The sequence below is a fragment of the Bison bison genome, unplaced genomic scaffold, assembly GCF_000754665.1.
Source record: "Bison bison bison isolate TAMUID 2011002044 unplaced genomic scaffold, Bison_UMD1.0 scf7180017864469, whole genome shotgun sequence".
NCBI lineage: Eukaryota > Metazoa > Chordata > Mammalia > Artiodactyla > Bovidae > Bison > Bison bison.
Genome location: NW_011495030.1, coordinates 2,585,656 through 2,593,449, shown reverse-complemented (window position 1 = coordinate 2,593,449; position 7,794 = coordinate 2,585,656).

Sequence of the window (7,794 nt, the reverse complement as noted above, 5' to 3'; positions counted from 1 at the left end):
GCACTTGGAGAAGACAGCATTTTACATGCTGGCATATAGAATTATATGTCAGAACTGGAAAGAACCATGCACACAATCCAGTCTAAACACCTCCCTTCCCACCCACTATCCCACTCCCCATTAATGGAAAAGACTGAAGCCCACTGAGGTGACGTAATTGTCTAAGATCACACAGCAAGTGAGAGAAAAAACAAAGATCATTTGTGTATTCAATAAAACTTTATTGATTCATATTTATCAGGCACTGCTCTAAGAGAGAATATAGGCTTATTCCACACAAAGTCCCTGGCCTCATGAAGCTTATATTTGTTGTATTGCCATGGAAACAATATAAAATGTAATGTCAGATAGTGATAAGTACCATGAAGAAATCTAGAATATGAGGATAGAGAATGAAGGAGGTGGGAAAGTGCCACATTTGATAAGAAAGTCAGGAGTGATTTCTCGAAAAAGTGAATGAAATACGGGACAAGACATACCTGGGAGAAGAGCATTCCAGATAGAACAAAAAAGCGCAAAGGCCCTGGTTTAGTAAAGAGGCCAATAATTTGCCATCTAGAGCTCCTTCATCAAACCACACTGCCTCTGAGTCATCAGGGGTGTCCTAAGAGTCTTCATACCACATAACGTGTCCAGGTTTAAGGATTGCTATATAAACCCAGAGTCACCATGTTGCCAGGTTAAAACAGAACTTGTGTCCCCCATGTCTATGATACTGACTCAATACCTCCCTGTAGCATAATAGAAACAGCTCTGAGGTGGGAATCAGGAGACTGGTTCTTCTGTTAAGCGAGTGATCTAGAGCAAGCCCTCTTGGGAGATCAGATTGTTGTTTTTAAAATTTTAATTAAGGTTTAATGTTTAGTTTTAAAATGAGTGAGTACGCAGTTTTTTCATGTATCCTGACCTTGTTGTGGTGGTGGTGGTGGTTGTTATAATACAGAGATACACATAAATCTTAAATGCACAGCTTGATGAATTTTTATGCATGTATATATCTGAGACTCTATCACTCATATCGAGATGTAGAGCATTCCAGTGTCTCTGAAGTTTCTTTTATTATGTGCCTTCCCCCACACCCCTCCACCTTTAATGCACCAGCCCCACCCTCCCACATGCAGAGTTTAGATAGGAATCTAGACAAGAAATCAGGCAGTCACAATGTTGCAGGAAGGGGGACCCCTTCCAGGGTCCGAAACTGGACTCTTATCTAACACTAGGAAATGAATTGTCCGAGGAGACACATGTGCTGACAAAGCAAGAGATTTTATTGGGAAAGGGCACCCGGGTGGAGAGCAGTAGGGTAAGGGAACCCAGGAGAACTGCTCTGCCACGTGGCTCGCAGTCTCCGGTTTTATGGTGATGGGATTAGTTTCCGGGTGGTCTTTGGCCAATCACTCTAATTCAGAGTCTTTCCTGATGGCGCACGCCTCGCTCAGCCAAGATGGATGCTAGCGAGAGGGATTCTGGGAAGTGGACAGACACGCGGTGTCTCCTTTCGACCTTTCCTGAACTCCTCCTGTTGGTGGTGGCTTATTAGTTATTCTTTATCAGGATCTCCTGTCATAAAACAACTCATGCAAATGGTTACTATGGTGCCTGGCCAGCGTGGGCAGTTTCAATCAGTGTGCTTCCCCTAACAACAATATGGTGTGAAGTGGGAGCAAAATGAAGCACAAAGCAGGTTCACTCTACCTGGCCTCTGTGGGGGAGGTGGCCTTGTGGGGATGTCAAGGACAACTTTTTGGAGCAAAGAAGCTCCAATCTGTAACCTAGGGATGAGTAGGGGTATCCTGGGAGAATGCGTGTATGTAAGTTGGGCATCACGGAGGTAAGCATAGAACAGTATTTTTGGCAGGGGGAACAGCACATTTAAAAGCCCAAAAGTAAAAATGAGCCTGGGATAAAAGACTGATATATGTCAAAATGTTATTGTTGTTATTCAGTCGCTAAGTCATTCTGACTTTTTGCAACCTCCCTGGACTGTAGCCTGCCAGGCTCCTTTGTCCATGGGATTTCCTAGGCCAAGAATACTGGAGTGGGTTGCTATTTTCTTCTCCAGAGGATCTTCTTGACCTGGAGATCTAACTTGCATCTCCTGCATTGGCAGGTGGATTCTTTATTGATGAACCACCAGGGAAGCCCTATATGTCAAGATACTTATTTATATAATCAGAACAAGATGTGCAAGCACACAGTTGAATGCACAGAACTCACATCTGTTATCAAGAGCAGCCCATCAGATCAGAAGAGGTGGGAGAGTGATTTAGTACCACACCATTTCATGGAAAGCAGTTTATTTTTGTGCTCTGGACTGTTGAAAGACAGATAGTGACTATGAGCAAAAGAGGCTCAAAGGTGAATGATTTTTATTTTGCTTCTTTCTCTTCCTTTCCAGCCCAGTTCAGCCAAGGAGCTACCTCACAGAGATGTATTAGAAATAATGCACGCAAACCTGGTCATAGCAGAACATGAAGACTGGTAGCTAGTGTTACGAGGAGGCTCAGAGAGAGAACAGAGTTGCTCTTCTTCCTGCATCTTGAGCTCCACGTTGCTCTCAGTTCCTGTCCCAGGTACCACCTCTCCTGGAGGGCTGGCAGCAGTCATGCCCTCTCCCTGCAGGGGAGACCCCACCTCTTTCTTCCTGGGTGACTACGTGGTCTTCAGTAGGTCAGTGGCTAAGATTTTAAATCCATAGAATCTGTACATTTCCCAAATGTATACACAGGAACATCTACAGTTCAGTCCAAATGGGCTGCACTAAGCCCGGGCCAAATCCCCCTCATGCTCTCTCTTCTAGTTTGACAGGCAGGGACACTCATCCTCTTACTGTCTTTGAGGGCCCAAGGTTTTATCTTCTGTAAATAGTTGCTAAAAAGAAGAATATGTGTACACGTACACATGCCATACACACACACATACAGGTATATTGGTCTCTGAGACATAGCTTTTGAGGGCATCTCCAACTTCTGGGGAACTTCTACTAAATATAGTAGGTATGGACCTTACCAAAACCTTATAAATCAGTATCTTCGAAACTGGAGGCTTAGAAATTATATATATACACATATATATGTCAAATTATTTTTTTCTTATTGAAGTATAATTAACTTATATTAGTTTCAAGTGTACAACAGAGATTCAGTATTTTTATACATTATAAAATGATCACCATGGTCAGTCTGGTTATCATCTGTCACCATACAAAGTTATCACAATATTATTGACTCTATTCCCTGTGCTGTATACTATGTCCCTGTGACTTATTTATTTTCTAACTGGGAATGTGTACCTCTTAATCTCCTCACCTATTCAGAGGTGGTTGTCAGAGGGGATGGGGGCGGGGTATGGGATGAGTGGAATAAATGAAGGAGAAGTTGTATATATTTTTAGGCTCCCTTGGTGATCTGACAAGCACTTCAGACCAAGAGCCCCTTAGTGGAGGGTGAGAACTCTGCTCACACCAGGCAAGGACAGCCTCTCTTGTTATCCTCCAGGTTTTCCCTAAACATCTTCTAGGCTTCACATTTGGCATAAGTAAAAGATTTGTTTAAGAGATTTCTTCAAAAGTGCTCAAAGGTGAATTACAGATTTAATGTCTACAGAAACTTGAACCAGGAAGCTCTGAGATTACAAGGTTTCACAACATGCACACACGCGAATATACACATACTCTCTCATAAACAGACACTTATAAAACACAGTTTATTACATTTATATGTGTAGCTTATTTCTCCTAGAAAATTATAAGCCATAAATAATTTTTAGAGCAATTGACTTGAATTGTATTTTGTGAGATTTGCATTATAATAAGTTCTTCAGTATTTAATTTCAAAGAGAAAAGTATGGCTGCAGCCCTTCCATTTAATAGATAAGTCTGTCTTGGGGCCACTGGCATTAGAAATCCTTAACAACCAACCTGCACCATTATTTCAGAAAAACAAGAGTACCTGGTTTGCCCAGCTATGCTCAAGTTGCTTTCTTTTCTTCCATTTTTTTGGTTTTCTCTCTCTCTTAATTAGAAAAAAAATTCCACAGCTCTTTCTTTGCAAAATGAATTTTATAATGCAAGTTGCCACTCAATTTCCTGGACACAATCCTTGTTCAAAATTGTACCTCAGGGAAAAACATGAGACCATGGTACTTCAGGTCTTAAAGTTTAGAATGAAGCATTTTTCATTTTATTCTAGGTCTGAAAGTTTAACTATCCCACACCTTAGTTCACCTGCTTTTCTTGTTCTCTGCTCTCATGCTGATCACCTGAGAAATCATGGTGATTAGAATGGCTGAATTTCAAAATCGCAGGCCTTGGAAGCAATAGAGGCTAGAGAAGTTTGGAACTGCTCAAGATCACTGAGTGGAGGAGAGACTAGAACCTGGGATGTCTGGCTCCTAATTTGGTTCCCTTTCCAGTAGAACCCAGTGGTTTCAGTCCTTCCTATGCATAAAAATCAGCTGGGCAGCAATGCCTGGCTGGGGGCCAGCAAAACCTCTTCCTCCAACATACTTACATCTAAGTTTGTATTCAAGCCAAATCCCTTCCAACTATTAAGCTACTTCTAGTCCCCTCCCATATAAAAATGCCCATGTAAAGATTCTTGAGTCTGACTACTATCATTGTTATCAATTCATGTTTTTTTAAAATTTGTTAGAATGCAATTTGCCAGTTCTCTCCAGATTGTCAGGTTCTGTGAGTGTAAAGGAAGTCCATGAACGTGCATTTCAACCTACCTTTCAAGTGGTTCCGTAGTCCATGAACCAAACTTAGCAAAGCTGCTCCAGAGACACCAAATTAAAGGAGGACTTCTGGATTCCACTCTGCCTTCTTCAGAGAAGCTTTTCTCCTCGTAAAATGTTAAGTACTGGAGGCAGGTTGCCAGGGAACATGTTTCTCCTAGCACTCTAATTAGCTGACAGGTTGGGGCTTCTGAGAAATGGTGGGAAGCACTGAGGAGTTTGTATAAAGGTGTCCAGTGTAACCTGAGTGAAAGAATTTGAATGTCTGGGCAGAAAAGGCTTTGAGTATGGGAAGTGGAAAATGAGGTATGTGGAAGGGAGGAGTTGATGTAAATTTCTCCTTGGAATTTGGCTTTAATATTGAGGAAAGCTGGCAGCTGGGTTCCACCCAACAATATACTACAACCACTGTTTCCTTGCATTTTCGCCCACGTTAACGAAATGCCTGGTCACATTTTCGACATGTTTGTCTTTATTTTAATTATTTTTAATATGTCTCAGTAAGGGCTTTATTAAGAGATAATGATAGATTCACCTGTAATATTTATTGATACAGTTCCCCCATTTAGTGTTCGATTCATTGGTTTTTAGTATATTCACAAGGTTGTGCAATCATCACCAAAACAGACTTCAAAAGATTTTTTCACTTCAAAAAGTCACCTGAACTTTTAGCTTTAAACCCCCATTCAATCTAACTACTCCCCCCATTCCAATTCCTAAGCAATCATTAATCTACTTTCTGTCTCTATGGATTTGTCTGCTGTCGAGATTTCATATGAATGGAATCACATAATATATGATCTTGTGGGACTATCTTCTTTCACTTAGCATGTTTTCAAGGTTCGTTCATGTTGTAGCATGAACCAGTACTTCACCCCTTTATATTGTTGAAAATATCCCATTGTTTGGCTCTCCTGCATTTTGTTTATCTATTCATCCACAATGCCGGATTTCATTTATCCATTCACTCACACTTGGGTTGCTTCTACCTTTTGGGCTATTGTGAATAATGCTATTTGTGTATAAGGTTTTATATGGACACATGTTTTCACTTCTCTTGGGTATATACCGAGGAATGGAATTATTGGGTCAATTGGTAATTCTTTAACTTTTGAGGAATTGCCTGTTTTCCAAAATCCTCACTTAACTATTTTTAAGCCAACATGAAGTCAGTGACTCTGAATCATCCTATAAGAATTTAGTAACATACAACTCAGCCTGATCAGGTATAACTTAGGACTTACTGTAACCAATTGTTTGGGGGGATGCAAAGAATCAATCGAGTTATAAAACCCAAAGTTCAAATACTCAAGAGTGCTATTTGGCATAATCTTGAAAGTTGGGGCAAAGTTTCATGGATTTGGGTTGATGGAAAAGAATCTCACAGCTATAAATATGACCAATAACAACAACATAAAAGAAAATTTCTGTGAAACAACTCTTAATTAGCAGCTTAGGAAAAGGTTTAGTGGCCTGAAAAAATACGTGAAGCTATTGGATAAACTATCTATGGATTTTAGTTACCTTTGCTGTCATCTGTTTCTATATAGGGAAACAGACAAAAATTTAAGGGTAAAGTACGTAGAAAGATTTGAAAATATTTAAATATAAAAAACAGAGTACTGCACAAAGTACAACACCATGAATTTGCTCAGAATGAGTCTCACCCATGGAACTGGCATCCACACCAAGAAACAGACCGTTACCAGCTCTCCTGGAGCTCTCCCTTTTCAGCCATTAAACATCCAAAGGAAAGGAGGGTATCTGATTTCTGGCACCAACCTACACAGACCCAAAGAATACATTTTTGACAGTACGTTTCATTTTGGGTGTCAGAGACTGACCAGCGGAATAAACTTATTAGCTGACAGAGTTTCTCAAGACTCAATTAGACGTTTTTACATTATACAATGTAGTAGAATGTTAAAAACTGAATACCTTTAAGCTTGTGCATAAATTCAAATGTATAATCTGGCACACGAGAAACTTTCAATCTAACATTACTTGCAATTTAAGAATACCTGCCGTACGATGTTTTAAAGTGCATGAAATCACATACTTCAAACGTTTATTTTAAAAGACAACTCCTTTTTTTCTTTCCAGGATTTGAAGTTTATTTCCAAAAGGAGTTTGTAAAAGAAGTCCTTGAGACTATTAATCACAGGTGCTTTAATAATTCAAAAAGTGTACATGTAAACACACATGCACATTGGCAGTGCATTCCATTGTGAGTTGCAGTAAGTAATGAACAAAATAAATACAGCCTTTGTAAGCAGAGTATAAAAACGGATACACGTTTCCTTTGGTTTGGTGGGCAGGAGGATATAAAATACCCTCCCCTTACTTATTACTCACCTAATAATGAGACTGACTTTCTGCAGAGTGACAGTGCTCTGGTTCTTAACCTGGAAAAAATCTATTATAATCATTTTATGTATAAGAACACTTTCAACACATAAGAATTCCTACCATTAGGAAATAAAATTTTACAAAGGCAAATCATTTCTTTTTAAGTTCTAAATATATTTTATAAATTACCAAAAACAGATTAGAATTTTATGAGGTCATTTCTTTGAAAGTCTGGGATTCTATGTTCTACCAGATGATGCCTAATACAGCTCAGGAGTCAAGGTGAGACGGCCACAGAGTGTATATAGTAACCCTTGCCAACGCTCCAGGCCGTTGGTTGTCTTTCTGGATGCCGGATACTTCCAAGGAAACCTTGGCCTCCTGCCCACTCCTACGTCGGTGCCAGGAAGGCACCCCTACCCCTCATTCCCCACCTCCCAACTTCCCAGGCGGAGGGGCTGCAGAGCAGTCAGCTCCGGGAAGCCCCACGCGAACGGTAACTTTGCTCTGCGTCGTCCTTTCCCGAAACCCTGAGGCTTAGACTTTTCCCACCAAGTTACCCACAGCTCTCTTCCTGCCATCCTTCCTCTAGGCGGGGGAAAAGTTTAAAGCCGGGCTGCCTTCGTATGAAAGGTCGCCAGAGTCGCGCTCGCGGCTGGACCGGAAAGGGGCGAGGGTCCCCAGCGCTCCTGCGGCGCTCCTGTCGCG